Source organism: Chlamydotis macqueenii, chromosome 2, assembly GCF_036417535.1.
Source record: "Chlamydotis macqueenii isolate bChlMac1 chromosome 2, bChlMac1.mat, whole genome shotgun sequence".
Lineage (NCBI taxonomy): Eukaryota > Metazoa > Chordata > Aves > Otidiformes > Otididae > Chlamydotis > Chlamydotis macqueenii.
The window spans coordinates 159,934,736-159,954,818 of NC_141557.1; the positions used below are offsets into that span (position 1 = coordinate 159,934,736).

The 20,083-nt window shown below is 41.1% G+C and overlaps 2 protein-coding genes across 2 annotated transcripts in view; both read right to left on the minus strand.

Annotated features, from left to right (window-relative positions):
• Nucleotides 1-20,083, minus strand: part of PTK2 (protein tyrosine kinase 2) — a 211,110-nt gene that overhangs the window by 186,379 nt on the left and 4,648 nt on the right. The window contains exon 2 of the mRNA XM_086741328.1: nt 14,837-14,895. The gene's annotated coding sequence lies outside the window, so the exon portion shown is untranslated. The remainder of the gene's footprint in view (nt 1-14,836; nt 14,896-20,083) is intronic.
• The window catches only part of LOC147601862 (uncharacterized), a 55,294-nt gene that overhangs the window by 24,532 nt on the left and 10,679 nt on the right, over nt 1-20,083 (minus strand). The window lies entirely within an intron of this gene.

A 20,083-nucleotide genomic window follows, 5' to 3' on the forward strand; every position in this document is an offset into this window, starting at 1 on the left:
GGGTTTTCTTAGTCTAATACTGATGGGATGGATGGAGAAAAATTTTGATGCAGTTAGAACTTGTCCTCAAAGTGAACCATAACAACCCTTTACAACAAATGGGCACTTCCACAGCATTTGGCTGAGGGCACTTGCAGCCAGTGCAAGAGTCTGAAATCAGTTCTTCAGTGAGACGTGACAATTTTGGATTTGGATTTGACAGGGCAAGAAATAACAGGGAACTGAGAACAGCTCACATTTACCACCACAGGCACGGGGAAAACTCCTTCAGTGTAATCTGGTTGTTTCAGCAAGTCTTGCACATCTTCCTAAGGACACAGATTATGGACTGCTGCATTGTCTGGAGGCACAACATGCTGCGAAGTTAATTCTAGTGGGGTTTTGATTTGTTTTTTTTTTTCTTTCTGGAAGAAAAAGTCAAAAAAACTTTCCAAAACCTAGATCACAGAGGAACATTGTTTCAAGAACCACCTAGATTGAATAAATTATTCGTCAAAGCACAGAGCAGATGCAGAGCAACGAGAATTAGCAAGGAGATAAACACAAACGTTATTATTTCTATCACTACACAACCATATGTAATTATTTTTAAGTCAAAGAGACACAGAGCCTACCTCACGGTCTTAAACAGAAACTTAAGGGCAACAGAAATAAAGACATCAAATCAGCAAAGGGTCAATGAGTCGTGATGCAGCTGTATATTATGCATTCATCTAAACTGACATAATTAATTTTTCTTGCCTAACCATTCTATGATTGTATGATAGCAGTATTTGTGCTAGGTCAGTTGTCTCTGCCCCACAAGGCAGACACACCAGCAGAAATAGAGAAAACTCTTCTCCTAGCTGGCTCTCTGTCCCCTTTTATACAGTTTTCCAGATTTAAAAAAAAAAAAAAAAAGACTGAGGATGAATTCAGACAGAAAAAAAAAAAAAAAAAAAAAAAAGACAAGTGAAGTAGGGAGGAACCACAGGCAGAAAAAAACAACAGCAAAAGAAAAACACACATGTCCATCAGGACAAAGAAACCAAAAGAGATGACTGACAAAAACTAGATTACGAAAGGAAAAAAGAAAGGGTAGGGGGGAAGCAAGACTGCAGACAGAAGAATTTCAGTCCTCGACATGAGACAGGTTTTCTTCTCCTAATTGGTTCTGTCATGTCGCCGGGGAGCGACTCTGAAAAGACAGCGTCGTTCGTGTAAGAGGGAAACCCCCAGCACGCCTGTTCTTTGATCAAACAAGAGACCCGGTTGGCTTGACAGGACACAACACGCGTGCAAACTTCCATATTCTGTTTGCCGCGGCTTCCGAACGCGGCCGTTACTCGTACCGGCAAAGCAAGTCAAATAGTTTGTTTCTAATAACAAGCATGTATGATTAATGGGTTCTCATATCCACAAGCCAACTGAACAACTTCAGCCTGGCATCATTAAGATTCTATCAGTCCTGAATTAAAATTTAAGAGAGTATTTTTCGCCTTAATCTGCTGCTGTATTTAATCAATTTAACGCACAGTAAAAAACTTAATTTGACAAGATTGAACGCATTATTTCTCTCTGCCTCTGGCATGAAACAGATTAAGACCACCAGAAATACTTGCAGAAAGACTGAAGATTCGTTACATCTTAGGTGGCAGATAAGCATTAGATATGCCATAAACTCTATAGTCTGCAGACTCAGTTCTGTGTGTGTGGCTTTCCAGTTAACACTGAATTACCCCCCAGCAGCTAACTCCAGTCGCACCTCCTGCACAGTCACAACTGTGACTTTTAAAGTCAAAGCTCAGAAAATATTTCATACATGACTTACAGACTTCACAGGCAGTAGGGAGACACAGTAAGGATAGCAAAGACCAGCCCTGAGGAGAAGGACTTGGGAGTGACGATGGATGAGAAGCTCAACATGAGCCGGCAATGCACGCTTACGGCCCACAAGGCCAACTGCATCAAGAGAAGCGTGGCCAGCACGTCGAGGGAGGGGATTCTGCCCCTCTACTCTGCCCTGGTGAGACCCCACCTGCAGCACTGCGTCCAGTTCTGGAGCCCCCAACACAAGAAGGACGTGGGCCTGTTGGAGAAGGTCCAGAGGAGGCCATGAAGATGATGAGAGGGCTGGAGCACCTCTCCTGTGAGGACAGGCTGAGAGAGTTGGGGCTGTTCAGCCTGGAGAAGAGGAGGCTCCAGGGAGAGGTCATAGTGGCCTTCCAGTACCTCAAGGAGGCCTATAGGAAAGATGGGGAGAGACTCTTCAGTGGGACCTGTTGTGATAGGACAAGGGGTAACGGTTTCAAAATAGAGGGTGGTAGATTCAGATTAGATATTAGGAAAACATTTTTTACCCTGAGGGTGGTGGAACACTGGCCCATGTTGCCCAGAGAGGTGGTGGATGCCCTATCCCTGGAAACGTTCAAGGCCAGGGTGGACGGGGCTCTGAGCAACCTGATCTGGTTGGAGATGTCCCTGCTCCTTGCAGGGCAGTTGGACTGGATGACCCTTGAGGGTCCCTTCCAACCCAAACCATTCTATGATTCTATAACTCTCGATTTATATACACTTCGCATCTCCTGTGTAGGCTCCTGGCCAAAACCAGGTTGGACAAATTCACAGGTCAGAACAGAACGAGTTCCGAGTCCAGGTCCCTGCCATCTCAGCGAGATAACAAGCAGCTTACAACCCTACCCAAATCTGATCAAGGTTCAATTTAAACTAATTAGATTACCCACAGAAATGTGCAAATGCACTGGAAGAAGGCTGCCGTGTAGGAACATTCAAAGGTCCACACAGAGTGGTTTGAAGCTGAAAGTTAACGCGTTACAGGAGACGCACCTACCAGTCAGCCCTGAGCTGGATGTACCCCAGCAGTCCTGGGGCGAGACTGGACACGGTTCTCCAAGAAGCAGCTCCTGTCACCCCTGGGCCAAGGCTATGGCGTCACGGTACTATTTGCGCTGCGAAATGAACACTTCTGCCTTCAGGGCTGTCAAACCGATTTTCCTCACAAACAATTAACAGCCCAATCGTGAGGGCAGCAGCAGGGAAAGCAATCTTGGCGGGAGTGCTGGTCGCAAGACAGGCTCATTGCTTTCTTCGGTAAAAATCATTAAGTCCCTTCGTAACTCTAAATTACCTTTTATTGATGAGTATTTAAGTACTCCAAAGTACTGCAGATCTATTTTAAGTCAATTGTCATTTTGTATCTAGATTGGACTTCCTAGAAATAGATTTTTTTTTTTTAATACAAAATGCAGCTACGATTAAAAAGTCTGAAATTCACTATTTCTGCAGATGAAACGGTGCATATTTGGTACAGCCCTGTGTAGGCTGGACTCGGGGAACAAATATCTTCTGTACAGAGATAAAAATTCAAGATCACAAAGAACTGAGCAGAAGAAACATGTGCTTTTGCCTCAGCAATGAGAGCTGGAGGGCAGTAAAACCCAAGTGTTTCATACCCCAACATAACCTGTAGGAAATTATGGCAACAAGAATAACAAAGCCTAAACCAAGAACAAACAGTGTTAAGCTTTTTGAAAGTCTTCCCTGATATTGTAATTTATTACATCACACCATTTTACATGCCTGAAAAAGCAATGCCAGCTCACCTCTTTCGTTATTTCAAACAAGGAGAAATTATTTGAGGACTATTCTCTAAAAAGCTTTTCCTCTTCTGATCATTCCTTGAGCACAGAAGGAAAGTCCAGTAAAAAAAGCCATCCAGCTTCCTCTGCTCTTGATCCACCTTGTGTCAGATGCCACAAGAGTAAGAACAGAGAATCAAACTTGGTCACAACGATTATGAAGAACCAAACTGACAGTTGTTTCACGCACCTTCAACCTCAGTAAGGCAAAGGCGGCGAACATTTTTTAATTATGCTGTGATCTAGTTTTCAGTTTATCGTGTATGAAGTGTCAGGTACCCATAGCACACGAACTGATTTAAAATCCATTGTAACAATATCTTCCATCTCCTGTAATGTGCACAACACATATGCAACGCTTATTAAAAAATTAAAATTAATGAAATACCGAAACAGCATTGATTTCATCCAGATCTCTCTTCCCCAGTCCTCCCTCTCCAAATTGCTCGTGAATGTACCCTAAAGCTCACCCTCCAAAAACCATTTGAGTTCAAGCTTATAAACAAGAAAGAAAGTGGCTTAAGATCCAAATAAACACCTTATTCAAATTTCCACTAATCATTACAAAAAACTCAAACTGCTTCAAGACCTAAACAGGTTCAGACTGAACGTGAAATTAAATTTGCTCAAAAACGTTCAAGTAATTCTGGCACAAACTCACTCAGCTACTGCACGAGGATGCCAACATTTCAGGAACTTCTGAACACACACATCTTCCGCTGATACGCAGAAAGAGATCAAATTAAAGAAATGTAGTGCACGCTTATTCCAGTGTCAGCTGCGGTACAGTTAACATTTATTTCACCATTCTGCAAATTAAGCATTTGTGACAGCACAAAGGAATTCCAGGCTGCATACACTAACAACATGTCACAGAATTGGGAGCTGCAATAATTCCTACTTTGTATTTGCCTGCTGCAGCCCCGCAGAAGAAGAAATGCAAAAGTTCTTAATAACAGGAGAGTGAAAGCTCAGAGCAAACCGGAGGAAGCTCAAAGAACGAGAGAATTATTCTCAGCCTGAATGACAGGGATGCTGACCCTGCTGTCATGTGAATGCAAGTTAAGTCAGTCCATTTATCTCCTTTCTCCCAATTCCTGAGTCACGGAGCAGTGACAAAAGTCATGAGGCCAGAAGTAAACCTATGGTGTCTCTGTTTCCACAGCTAAGAGATTAATTTGTCCTATCCCATTCAGCAATGCGAATCCCACCCCCTTACTAGATTTTAAGTTTTCAGACTTGTTCTTACCCCAGCAGCTGTAAAGATCACTTCACTTTTGACAGGGCAAAGGAAAACTGAAAGCAATGCCAGAATCATAGAATGGTTTCGGTTGGAAGGGACCTTCAAAGGTCATCCAGTCCAACCCCCCTGCAAGGAGCAGGGACATCTCCAACCACATCAGGTTGCTCAGAGCCTCATCCAACCTGGCCTTGAATGTTTCCAGGGATGGGGCACCCACCACCTCTCTGGGCAACATGGGCCAGTGTTCTCTATCCTCATTGTAAAAAATTTCTTCTCAATATCCAGTCCGAATCTGTTTCCCTCTATTTTAAAACCGTTACCCCTTGTCCTATCACAACAGGCCCTGCTGAACAGTTTTTCCCTGTCTTTCCTGTAGGCACTCTTGAGGTACTGGAAGGCCACTGTAAGGTCTCCCCAGAGCCTTCTCTTCTCCAGGCTGAACTCTCTCAGCCTGGCCTCACAGGAGAGGTGCTACAGCCCCTCTGAGCATCTTCGTGACCTCCTTTAGACCTTCTCCAACTGGTCCATGTCCTTCTTATGTTGGGGGCTCCAGAACTGGACACAGTACTCCAGGTGGGGTCTCACCAGAGCGGAGTAGAGGGGCAGAATCCCCTCCCTTGACCTGCTGGCCATGCTTCTCTTGATGCAGCCCAGGATGCAGTTGGCCTTCTGGGCCGCAAGCACACATTGCCGGCTCATGTTGAGCTTCTCATCCACCAGCACTCCCAAGTCCTTCTCAGGGCTGCTCTCAATCCATTCTCCGCCCAGCCTGCATTTGTGCCTGGGATTGCCATGACCCAGGTGCAGGACCTTGCACTTGGCCTGGTTGAACTTCATGAGGTTGGCACAGGCCCACCTCTCCAGCCTGTCAAGGTCCCTCTGGATGGCATCCCTCCCTTCCAGCGTGTCAATGGCACCACACAGCTTGGCGTCATCGGCGAACTTGCTGAGGGTGCACTCTATCCCCCTGTGTATGTCACCAACAACCAAAAAAACAAGACATGTCCTTGCTTCAAAACACATTTTAGGTATTTTTAACAATAAGAGAGCACGTGCAAAGCTACCAGGGTTTCCTGAACAGACTGCATATGACCTCAATCAATCATCACACCAGCAATACAGAAAACATGGACACTGCAGAGAAGAAAACCAATATTAACTGAAATGTGCCCGTCGGCAGAAATTCTGGATTGCTGCCACCTAAGAGGACTGAGAAAAATAACAGTTCTACCATCCCCAAAAGCAACAAGACTTTTGTTCAGTTTCTATAATTAACTATACCTTCTATAAGAGCAAAAATTCCAGATCTGAGGTCAAGCTTTCCTACAAACCGCTTTCCAAATGTTCACAGGTTCCCACTAATTTCTCCTGAAAAATTATTTTGAAGAAATGGGAAAAAAAAAGAAGTTAACGCTAAAGTAACAAATTCAAAGTAAACTCCACTCAGCTCACCCAAATAACAGAGAAATTATTTTTTCGTCACAAAAATATTTTACAGTTCAGATGCAAATTTTTGGATTACATATTTTCTTTTAAAATACAAACCAGGTGAGGAGCCTGAAAGAAGAAGGGATAGTATCGTCTTGTACTTAAAAAGAGATGAGCCTTCTGACTGATCGCAACCCTCCCACCCCACCTTAATACTTCCACACTCTGCCCACTAAGAATGAGGGGATGCACAACCTGAATTAGAAAAGCAGTAGATGCCAAAAGAATAATTCACTCTGCATTTGTGCATTTCAGGTATTTTTAAGTCCGTGGTGCTCCTCTGAACACTGCCATCACAAGATTTCTTTGCGTGATGGTAACTTCAAGTGGAAGTTTTAGTTAGAAAAGCTAAACCAGCGTTTTCTGACCCATAGTAGTCATTCTGCTTGTATACAGTTATCGCAGCAACGGCAGCAGTGACCTGCGCAGGTTTTTCTGCTGTCATCACTATGGATACAGAGAGCATCGGCGCATTAACCAGTGTAACTTACTGCTCTCCTTACGTCATTCTTTCTCCTTTCCAGGAGAGAGTTGCATTTATGTGATGTTTCCAAAGATAAGTGTTTGTTATCAAAAGTAACATCAAAAATATTAATTCATTGTATTAGTATAAGGATCCAGTAATTTTTATGTCACCGGAACTCTGGATTTAGCACAGAGCTCTGTGTCTTAACCTGTTCCTTCAATAAGCAGAAGAGTCACCAGCGAAAGTCTCACACCATATACATGTTTACACGCACCCCAAGTGAATCTCCAGGTAGCTTTGGCTTGGCTTCTCTGCAAACCTTACGAACAGAAAACCTCTGCACTGAAGCCCAGATTTCACCATGTCGTCATCACCACCACCACATCTCCTATTCTTCATTGACTACTTACATCCATACGAGATCTCCTGGAGAAAGTGGACTTCAAAATAAAAAAAAAAAAATTAAAAAAAATTAAAAAAAAAAAAAAAGAAGAGAAAGACACTCAAAAAAGACTTCCTCCAAAAAGACAGAGGTCATCATTTAACAGCCCCCTTCATTTAGAGTCACATCTGTTTAGGATTTAGCACAGAGCTAGAAGGACAAGGCTCAGGCTGGGTACAAATATATCGGATGCTCAGGAATTCTTTTGAAGGTATCAGAGAAGGATTAATACACGGCACCTAACACCGTGCAAAACGGAGGTGCACGTTAACATTCTGTCTGCTTGCCTGTTTTTCGAAAACAAAAATTATTACACAGAAGCTTCTATGGTAAATTATTCCCCAGAATAAGAATCTAACTGAAATTTGTTAAGTGATTTGTAAGAGGCAGTATACATTGAAGGCAGAGGAGTACAACCTGAGTTGTTCTTCTTAAAATAACTATGATGTGATATGGTTCAGACTCCCAGGAATATTACTGCTGACAAAACAAATCAAAGAATTCCAGAAATGGGAGAAAGTTAAAATACATGGAGTATTATACTGTTAGAAAAAGCCTACTGTTCCTGTAGCATATTGCTCTTACAGACATCATTTAGAGCAAAGGAGTAGGCTGAAAGAACGCTGATTACAGCTGCCCCGATTCCTTCGAACCCTAACGTCTACTACGGTTCTGCCAAGCTTTTATTGTCCTGTCCTGGAAGTTAAACCGAGCAGAGTGATCCTGAAAAAGGGAAATAGCAACACAACCACCTGCTCACAATACATCCAAAAATAACCTGGAACGCCAAACTCGGAGTCCTGTTGACAACCATGACTTTTCAAAGTGCCCTTTTCCTTTCCACGTTCTAAACGCTGTTTTACTGATATAATAAATGACCTTTTTTTTAAAGTGGGAATCTCTGTTAGCAATTTAAAGGCACACCTTCCACAATACAGCGAGGAACGGACTGTGTTACAATAGACCTTCCACACGTCATTAAAGGGCAGTATTTCAGTGGCACCTGGAACAGCTATTAATAACCTCTGCTAAGCAATTAAGGCTCCCTCTCAGTACAGAGCACTGTATCTCATTTAATGCATTCATTTACGGGTGCAGTTAGACTTTTATTGCCTTCTCGTGTCCTCTTCATCCTCTTTAATAAGGAAACACTGCCTAAGCTGCATTTGGACAGGATATTGCCCAGGGAATCAAAGCTGCCTTCTTTCCTTCTTGCCACAGAAGAAGGAAAAAAAAAAAAAAAAAGAAAGTACTGATTCATAGCTACCAGTAAGAAACAAACAAAAGAAATCACATCACTTCTGACAGCCATCTACTCTATACTCAAGATAGCAATATGTGTGGACAGTACACAATATGATAAAAAATAAACCACTATTTCTTCCAATTCCTGCTACTGTAAATGGATTTAATGAAATTCAAGCACATGAAAACACAGCATGACTTCCAAAACGTAACAGTCACCACTTTTGGTCCACAAATCCACTGGCCAAACACTCTGTTCCCCAGTTGGAGCATTTCAAACTGAGAATCAGCAGCACAAGCACACTGAACAGAAGGAAGCTTTTCATAAATATATTCTACTCAACCACAAGCTTAGCAAACTCAAAGCATTTAGTTTGAGAAGACATTGGCATCTGAAGAACTATGATGCATTAGGAAGACTTACGCAACTCAAGGTCCCAAAGAAAGAAGAGAATAAGCAAACCAAGTTATCTACAAGCATCTGGACACAAAGCGGAGCCAGGCCGTTTGAAAGGATCTGTACTGGCTGTTCACACGTAACTGGTAACGTGTCTTACAAACAGGTGAGAAGGAAAGACTTCACATCAGAGGCTTCTAACACTGTATCACATGATTTTCCGCCAGCTTTGCGACTGATAAGAACAACCAACCATGCGTATACAAAACGAGATTACCAGCAAGGCAATGATAACACAGAAAATCTGGAGGTTTTAGTGAATTCAAAGGCAATAAGAACAATTGAGGCTACTGAGAGAAGGGGAAAAAATAAACAGACTAATATTAATGGTGGGACTTGTGAACAAGGGGTGCCCAACATAATGGAGACAAGTAATCCTTTCATTTTACGCAATGCTGGTAAGGGTTAAGCTGGAATATCAGCTCCTGTTTTGAGCACAACCCTGAATGTCCTGAGGAGCAAGATTCCCTGCGTCTTGGGCAGTGCTCATCGAAACCGGGACACACACACACACACAAACCAACCTTGGCAACCCCTGCGTGGTCACTTGCTCATCCCGCTGCCTATCAAGCTGGCCAATATTTTTTCCACAGTATTTTATGATTTGTTAGTATGCTTGTATCCACTAACTTTCCTTCTCTTATAGGGACACTCATTAAACCTGGTCTACAACTACAACTCAAGATGTCACACCAATAACAAACACTATCACAGAAGATAACAGGAAGCCTGGCAAGTGTAACCTAGTTTACAGGTAAAAAATGAAATTTTCAAGCCTTGGAAAGATTACAGTCTGGTTTGAATTTTCGTCTTTTTGATGCTTTCGGAAACTTCTCTTCAAGCTTTCTCTTTACAATCAGGAAGGTAAAACCCTTTCCAAGGTGCACTGAAAGGCTGATATGGAGCTGATCCAGTGTCCAAAATTTGGCCATACCGGAAGGTCGTTCTACCACCCAGCAGTGAGGAGCATACTATCATGGATTATCTTGTATAAGAACCATCTGAATGAATGATTCGGAATATCCCGCTGCTTTTAGAAACTTCCCTAGACCAGCGTCAAACAGTTTTGTGCATTTCCTTCAACAAATAACAGGCAGTAGGTATCTTAACCCATCAACCAAAATACAGGATCAAAGGAAGATTATACATTACCAGTGAGCAAACGAAGTGTTCTCACAGAAACAGAGCTACAGCAAACTTCACTGCAAATACAGCCCTGCGTTCCCAAGAGCTCCAAGTCTATTTTTAGAGAAGTGATAAATACACTAGTGGGATGGAACAGAATAGTCACAGTGAAACAGAATTAGTTTTGCTTTTTAGACCAGTAAAATGGGTTGCATCCACCTTCAGGACAACTATAAATAAGAGCCTACCACCATAATAGCTAAAAAACATGTACAGGCATGCCTGACTTTAGGTATGAGAACTATTCCTATCGATTTGAACAAGCCAACATGGTTGCAGAAATTTTAACAGGTACGTGCTTGCAAGGCTAGGATGAAGAAAAAATTGTCACCCCAAGATGAGATGAAGAATCTACTCATGAAAAGGTCTCAATATTTGCATGCTGAAATAATCACAGGATCATAGAACGGTGCAACGTAGAGGCTAATGCCCCGATGTATGGTGAAAAGCCTCATGGATATTTAATCAAGTCAAGCATTCAAAAATCTGCAATTTAAACAGTCTGGAAGGTTGCAGCAGCACTACATGGCTACGTCTGGCATCATCAGAATGTACTACCACAGACCCATCCAAGTTGTATTACAAAGGAGTACTATTTACAGAGTCAAACTTTGTTTTCTGCTTTGTATTTCCCTACTCACGCTTACCAGAAGGGCTAACAACCAAAAAAAATAATTTGTTTTGGTAGACACAAGACCTTTGGCACTCCAGAGGGAAGACAAACTCTCCTCCATTCTACCTTGGTAACATATTCCAAGACAATCCAGACAGGCTGAGGTTTTATTAAGTTCCACTGAGGGATGAGATAACTACAGAGAATATCACAAACACTGAAATTTGTTTTCCCCAGCCCACTTAGTTCTATGTAAAAGACAACAGTTGCTCCGGGGACAGGCCGAGGAACAACTATGCTGAGTGAAGGCCAGGACGGAGAATTCAGGAAAGCATTAAGCGCCGCACAACCGGGTTTGTGTTCGTTACACTCAAGTTCATTGCTTTAAAACTCTTGTGTTGCCTGCCAATAGAGAGCACAGAACCCTTCACAGTAAGAACCCAGCCAGAGAGAAGAGCGTGTTCTGAGCAACTGGCGAACTCACACACGCCTGGGAACCCTTGGAAGAAGTTGAAGTTTACCATAATCTTGGTGGAAAAGTAAATCTTCCTCCAGTGGTCCAAAAGTCCATAATAATAAGCCCGCTGACAAGCCCAGCAAAATTCCACTTTCAGAAGCCAGGAGGAGCTATAAGCACACAGGTGTTACTGGCAAGCAGCAATACACATTCATTATCTTGACATTTGGGAACACAGTGGTTATTCTTTATAGGTTTAAGTGCAAACTGAAATCTTTTGAAAGATATTTTGTATCAAGAAGGGAAAAAGCTCTGAAAGCTTTAGAACCAGACTACCCACATAATATCCAGAACAGAGAAAACATGGAACTTTAAGATTTCATTAGGGAAGCGTTTCTTACTGTAAGAGATAAAACGGAACATGAATTTATCGATCTGCCATACTGTTTTTAAATGAGCGCTGTACTGGATACAACAAGGTTGCTCGTCAAGTACCAGTTTTAACTTCAACTGAAATAAAACCATGAAGTTGGAAAGCATGTGATGTCACTCGCAGTAGGGATACAGGAGAAATTCTTTTGGAAGCTGGTTCTTAGGTGGAAGTGCTAGCACCACCTACTGTCAATGACTGTTTGACATCTTTGAAAACACACACACACACAGTAAATACCCGTACAATTACATGTACTTCTGCTTACAGAACCCCTGCACCAGTTCAGTGCGTAAAGGCCAGCTTGAGGAATAAGTCAGAAATACAAAGCTAAACAGAACTGCGGTTCATAATCCCTTCCTATTGATACATGGTCTTCTGCATTTGCTAATAAATAATCAGAGTAAATAACTAGCATCAGGAAGAAGACAAAGAACACTTTATGAGCTGAAGCAATTAAGCGTCATCTATGCATTCAGGGTTTCTGAATGACGTTAGAATCATTCAGTCAATTTTTCCATAGTCATTACGCTTTTCTCTTTCATGGACACATGCCTTGGATATCTGGGGGCAGAACTGCCAAGTACTTTCAGGTGCTAAATCAGTGAGAGATCTTCTCTGAGTGGAAATTTTCAGTGTCACAAGAAAAACACGGCATATCTGAGCAGGGATCTAAAATTGAAACCTTTGATCCTGAGTTCTGTGGCTCCATCCAGTACAGGTACTAACAATACCATTAGATGAATGCGTAAACCACGGAAAAATCCATCCTGTAAGAGACAGGCTTGAGGAGTGCGGTGAATAGACAAGTATATTTTTGGTACCAAAACAGACAGTGGTTCTGCAGAACAAAGTATGTGATCACAATGAAAATACTATCGTGATACGCATAAGAGCTTAACATTTGTGCAATATGAATACAAGACTTATAATAACAGTTTATAGAGCAGCTGGGTAAGCAAGAGATCCGGTACATTCTTCTGTCATTTCCACTGGAACTGTCATTCCAGTATTTGCATACATCATACCAATTTCAAAGAATAAATACCACTAATCTCTTCCTCCTACCAAGTCCCCAGAGAGAAAAAAAACCACACACTTCAATGTAAACCTGACAAGTCAGAAGTACTGGCAATTTACATTTAAGATCTTTCACTGTTTCTTCTTACTTGCCATTACATTTCACAGCCTTGTTTCTACAAAGTCTTATCTAGGAAGGTACTGCAAGATATTTACCTAACAAACGAATAAATACTTAGTTGCCATGGTTTTACCAGGATATGACTCACTTCTGCCTTTTACAGACCACGTATGCCAAAGCACAAATGGCTTCAGTCCACAAAACACACGAGTGTGCTTTTTTACCTATGACATCACAACAGTCATAGCTGTTCCTTTTAAAAGGTCAAACAAAATCAAAGTAAACATAAAAACCCCTGAAATCATAAGTCTGATTTGTAGGCCTTTACAGACGATAAACTGAAGGGTGGGGGGTGTTTTGCCCCTCCTCCCCTTGTTTTCTGGATTGGTCACGCTATTGGTTTTCCACACTCAAAAAATATTTTTTAAATGTCTACGTTTCCACCTGAATCCTAATTCAGATTTAACATGATACACAAGGCACCAAATTTTAGTCTTAGCTGATAAAAATATCAGTACTGGTGCTTTTTGTTCAAACTTTTTGTACTTTGGGTTTTTTCCAGTTTAGGTGACAAAAATTGACGACTATTTTTTAAACCACTCCACTTACTCCTTGGAGTGGTGAAAGTAGATGGAACTCCTTGGAAAAAAAAAAAAACAAAACAAAAAACTAATTCCATAATACAAACATCATCCCATAACAGAAAAGGGAAGGGAGAAGCTGGAAAGGAGAAGCAATTAGTCACCATACACTTGAAAAGTGAAGTTTAAGAAAGGCTAACTAACATCCAGACCACTTCTGAAATAAGAAGTTAAGCAAAAAAGCTACAGAAGAATAAAGACATCTGCCTTTGCAGATTTAGTCAGGAGACACTAAGTGACCCTCTGCTCTTCCCTGAAGGTGAAAATATGGAGAGATCCTGGACAAGGAATACTCTGCAGCTGAATTGCAAGACAGAAGCCTGAAATCTCATTAGGGGCCCAGTCCACACGAGATGCCAGCAGCCACATCTCCTTTGTTCTCAAGTGCATTACAGCAAGGCAAGGAGAACACGAACGTAATCCGAAACAGGTGATAGAGAAGTTTTAAATAAGGCTCTCTGCATTAGCAAGTTAGATGCAAAAGTGCTCTTGAAGTGGCAGGCGATTAATTATGTTACCTGTCAAAGCGTAAGAAATAGGAAAAAAATAATGTAATACAGGCTCCCAAGCCACCAATCATAGAGAAGGCTATAGAAAGAAAAAGAAAACCCACACCAAATATAAAAAAAAAAAAAAAAAAAGAGGTCCAACAAGTCATTCTAGCCACACTCAAACATAAGAATATTCCAAACATCCATATATGTCAGCACCAATAAAAGTAAAAGTCAGAAATATCAACTACACTCAGGAATAAAACTGAAGGTTGCAAATACCACCATTCACCCAGGGGTGGGGTGGGGGTCACAAGGAATCAAAAAAAAAAAAAAAAAAAAAAAAGGAGACCAGAAAGATTCCAGTAATACACAGAATTACTGTGGTTACCCACCTCCTCTACTCCTGCTCATAGCAAAACTACTTAAGATTAGGACAAGTGCCCCTACAGTAAAGACTTTGCTCAAGACAAATTTTTATTTGTACTACAGAACAGTACTTATCTGTACTACAGAAAAGCAGAATTTAAAAACAGACTCAATATTTCACTCCAAAGCCAGCACGTCGGTCTGGTCAGACAATTTCCAGCTAAGTAGCTTTGGTAGGTGAGAAAACACCTTACAGATTCCTCCCACACCAAATAAATTACTTGCTGCCCTTTACTCCTCAGGCTGAATGGAAGGGCCAGAAATGGGATGTGAGAGAAAGGCTAATTCCAGTAGGGACAGGGAAAAAGACAAACCAAGAAATTCTGTTTTAACATCCACTGTTTAAAAAAAATCAAGACTTTCAACTGTCATTACAAGGAAGAAGAACAACAAAAAATAATCTCAACTTAAACCATTTTACCCAGAATAAAACCATGTGGGGAAGTGAAATCATTAGCTGTTCCACGTACCTTAAGTAGACTTTCCAGCTCTCAGTAGCAGATGCTCAATACAGGATGAAACATGAAATCTGAAATAAACATTTAGAATTGATTAGGATACTTTCTTGACCTAACATCAAAGCAGTCAAACATTCAACAACCTTAAAAACAAATAACTGATATTCTTATTATGAAGACAAGATAACCTTCCAAAGGCATGAGCTGCAGTACGCACCCTACTTTACAAGTGCAGATTACTTAGCTGGAAGTCCTTAAGGGAAAAAAAAAAAAAAAAGGGGGGGGGGAAAGGCAAAATAAATTTGTAGATGTAGAAGCCAGGGGCTTACATTCGAACTCAAAACAGATACCTTACAAAGACAGTTGCCAGAAATCCTGCAGGTCCCATGAAAGTAAACTCAAATTTTCACAAATTCTATAGTTCTGGTGTTTTGAAGAAGGAAGAGGGTCAAAGGATTCTGAAGTGAATCTTTCATATAGCTGACATACATTTAATGGAAACAACAATTCACTGAGTACTGAAAACCTTGATGAGTGACTCAAAACATTAGCAGCACCCAGATCTCGAATTAGAAAGAGAGCTTCCCTGGAGAAAAAAAAAAAAAAAATAATAAAAAACCCCACGTGTGTGGGAGGAACTAGCAAAAAGCATTTATTTCCTCAGGGTACGCGCAGCACAGGACAGCCAAGCCAGTTTTGAGCTGAAGTAACAAATACCGATAAAGCTCAAAACACACAAGCAACCCACCGTCCAGAAAGCGTGGTGGGTTTTTCCTTAAAGGAAACGATCGAACCGAAGGAACTCCAGAGCCGAGTAACCTACGGCGTTAGTTCTGCTGTTTTGCTAGCTGGGTTTGCTCTTTTGCCTCTCCAACAAATATATTCCACAGGGACAAAGGCAGCACCAGAAGCAAGCCTAAGCTTACATATGAAGCCCTTAGAAATCAATTTTTAAGAACTGTTTCTGAATCTTTATTCACTTTAGCTACTTCGGTTTTTCCCACACACAAAGGCCGCTGAAAGATTTCCACAAGAGGAGAGAATCTGATGCGATAAAGTAAACACAAAGAAGTTAAGAGAAAATATGCAGAGATTTTTGTTTTATAAAAACAGAACACTCAAACCCTATTTTAAGTGTTCCTCTAGGCTATAATAAAGTGGGGGGAAAAAAAAGAAAATAAAAAATACTTAAATTTCTATGTGGAAGCCACACTCACCTGAAATAAACATCCATAGTATCAGAGGGAAGAAAAAAAATTTAAAAAAAAAATATATAAATATATGTCACTGAGAACTTGAACTGCTTCTACGGTGGCATGTAATAGGAATGGCACTGCCTTGAAACACGCATTTTAAAGTTAATAGAGAATCTGTTAAGCCAGCTAGCTGTCCCATTAATTCTACCGGACCGCATGGCGAATGACAGCTTTCCCCAGGATCATGTCTGCCTTGAATATTTTTACGGAATTAGTCATGATTTGGGACAATTTGTGAACACAACGGGAATGACATCATGACACGTCCTTTACAAAAAGGGAAAATGCTCATGAGACCATACCTCAGATTAAATCAGTAACTGCACAGGTTTCTCAATGAAAGATGTTTTCCGACACGGCAAAAGCTACTTTTGATTTCCAAGGCCGACAGCGACGACCTTTCCCCACGCTAGGAAGTTACGTCAGTAGTACCCTTAAAGCATTTGTTCAAATAATTGTGTGTGACACCACGGGACTTACTCACACAGAACATCAAAAATACACCAGACAAATACTAGAAAAATATTATTTTAATTGCTTAGGCATCGATAACGCAAATAGTTACGAGCATGTTAAATTTTCCACACAAGTCATCCTACTGATTTTCAACAGAACTATCCACGTGTGTAAAATTCAGTGTAAAAACACATGCCACTGCGATTTGATGTTGGACGGCAACCCTAGAGCACAGATAAAGGGCCTTTCTTTTGGTCATCAGCTATTAAAACCATAATGCAGTCAAGAGATGATCCAAACACAGGATCATTTCATCTCCCTTACGCTGACGGCCGTTTCCAGGCACACCTTCCCAAGATTTATGCTCTTACTGATTTAATTCAGTCATGAATTACTTAGGAAGCAAGCGGTGACAGGAGCTCTATGCTCACCTCAAGTTTGAGCAGTTGTAATGCTTCTTAAAACATCAATTAGTCTCATTCTAATTGGGGTAAATGCTGAAAGCTTCTAAAGTGGTCAAAAGGAGATTGAACATAAAAAGTGGTTTGGGTTAAGCAAAATATTGTGCTTTTATTTCAACATTTTGTAAAAGAAAAAAAAATTTTATGTCTTACAAAACGGTTTCTCTAGAGTAAAAAACCTAAATACATCCGCTCAGGGGGGAGGGGTGGGGAGGAATTTTTCATAGCTTTTGAAATTTCTCCACAAGGGAAAGTTTTTCATTAAACTGACAATATTTAAATGTTAAGTTTAACACATATTTTATGGTGAAAAACTATTCCTTTTTAGACTTTTTCTAACTGGCAGCTGTAAGTCACCCATTTGGTCCAGCTTTATTTGTTCCCTTATCTCTTTTTACTCAGCCTTATCTATCACTCTACTCTGTCTTACCTTATTTTCCTCATAAAATCGCACATAATCCTGTTTTTCAATTAAAAGATAAAGTATCTTACTTGTAGATCTACACGTCCATATGCACTGTCTGAAATTTTAAGTTTTCTCTTCAAGCATCATTCCATTCCTTCTCCACTTTGACTTCTTGGCAAAGCGTACCAATGAAAACAAACCAATTACTACTACCCAAGAAGAAAAACCTTAAAGTATCTTCTAGGCATGGAGCTCGTCTCTCGGCTTCCTCATGTTCTCATCTACCTTTAAAGGTCTTTGATCACGTTCTTCAAGAAAAATTTGTCCTCTTTGCTCTTTTCTTGTCACTCCATTAATTCACTCTTTATAAATTCCTCTCCTTCTAACCCCCTCCCAGATCCTCCACTCCACCTCAACACAGCGATCCGTTACCTCAAGCCTTACAAAGCTAACGATGGACCACTAAAGATCAACATGACTTGTTCCACTTCCCTCTCCTTCCATCTCTGATCCGCAGCAGCAAAACGAATAAACAGCTTAGCACGATGCAACGTTTTTATCCTTATAAATCATTTAACATGATCAGATCTGATCTCCAATGACGTCCCTTTGGCACTACAGCAAGTCAGAGGAAAGCTTCGCAAATGATCGTGGTAGATAGCAAAGACTTCAAGAGCTCTACCAGTGCAGAGAAAGAAAAGCAACAACAACTTCTGCACACAAGTAGTATTTTCTTTAGCAGAGATGAGACATAACTGTAACTGAGTTATCTGCAGTGTTAGTGCTCCTGCTAGTTATACAGCACATCCAGGTTTTTAGATGCTCTCCTGTGTCTTGCATAAACAACTGTATATACACAGCTCCTCTGCATCTGGAAACGTTCAAGGCCAGGTTGGACGGGGCTCTGAGCAACCTGATCTGGTTGGAGATGTCCCTGCTCCTTGCAGGGGGGTTGGACTGGACAGCCTTTGAAGGTCCCTTCCAACCCAAACCATTCTATGATCTGGAGCAAGGAGGGCAATGGACCTGCCTGGAGCACTTCCAGCAGCAGCACCAAGAAGAAACCCATGCAGAACAGTACAACGCAGCCCTGAGCACAGTCTGCTAATAAATCACCTGTGGCCTTCAGGAAAAGGCCCAGAAGAGTCCAGGCAGTTACTGAATTCTAGACTAAACTCAAAGGCACTATTTGCAGGGACAGAATGCTGTGAAGATTTAGCAGTCTTGAAACTCTTAGTGTTTTGGGATAATTGGTGTACAAGTACTAACTCGATCTTAACATTGCTTAGAGGCTCGGGCATCAGAAGAATGTAGTCTATAAAGCGGAATTTGGAACAGATTCGTTGGACCCAAACATAGATCCTAAGCATGCCACCACAAAACATATCCATATGGCCACTGTCAGCCTCACCACCAGCAGTTCTACAGAAACTTTTAACCAGATGGTTGTAACTTAATTGGAGGAAGAAGGGCAAACTTCAGTAAGATCTCACTTCTGTATCTATTAAAAACACAAAAAAAAACAAAGGAATCCATATTTACTATCACTTCCTATTCATTCAAAATCAGCTACAAAGACAAACACTTAACAACACAGAACACAAGTTCAACATAACACTTAAAAATGCTGTAACACAGACTCAGGCAAAAAAAAAACAAACTCGTATTTCAAGTGACAGCTGTGCATTAAGTACTCACATTATACACACAAGGGCATCACAGTTTCCCCCTCCCCATTTCAGTTTGTGCTTCAAATCCTTTGTCAAGGCTCACTACTTTCATCTCACCTTTCCAAAACCCATCTTGACTCATCAACCCAGAAGGCCTTGCCTTATTTCACCACTTCGATCAACTTCAAGAGTAAGGCATTAAAGCAGGTGTCCTTTATGTACATTTCTTTTCACAACTTGCAATCCTCACCCTTTTCCTACTTCAACTCTACAATCTCTTGCTTGCTATAATATGTCTCACGTTCCTACTCGTACTTGAGAACACTGCAGTTCAATACCGACTTCAACAGAAGCAACAAAGACTTCTGAAAGACAGAACTTCAATGCAATCCCCATTTATCTCCCAAAAGCCACACAAATACATTACGGAACTCCAAAATTTGCTTCCCAGGAAGGGAAGCTCCCGTGTTCAATACTCCTCTCAGATTATGAAACAGTTTAAAGGTTTTGTTTGCCTTTACGAGAAGAAAAAGCTGATTCAGTTGTAAAATGAAGCCAATGAGAGACACTCCTGTCTTCAGGAATTCCCTCTCCTCTTTTGATGAAAAGAGAGCAAGGGATGAAGCTAGCTGTTGAAGGCACAGGAACAGCACGAGACAAGCAGGACTGCCATCACACAAAGAAACTCTCCCCCTTCTACCAAGGCTGAATAAAGAGGGGCTTTGTAGCCTGCGACACAACTAAACTTTCACTTCACTTAAATCCCCATCTGAGAACTAATCATCTATGCACACACCATCTTCTAAAGGAGTCTGAGCTCCTGAAGAAATCCACATGGTTGTTTATTAATTCCATGTAGGTAACAAATTTCCAGCAACAAAGGAATGAAATCCAGAGTACTAAAGCTCAATTTCTTATAAAGAATGAAATATTGACGTGAACTCTAGACATAAGTGTATTTGGTGTTAAATCCCGCCCCTTCTTTTTATTCCATTCTTCGACTGAGTTTT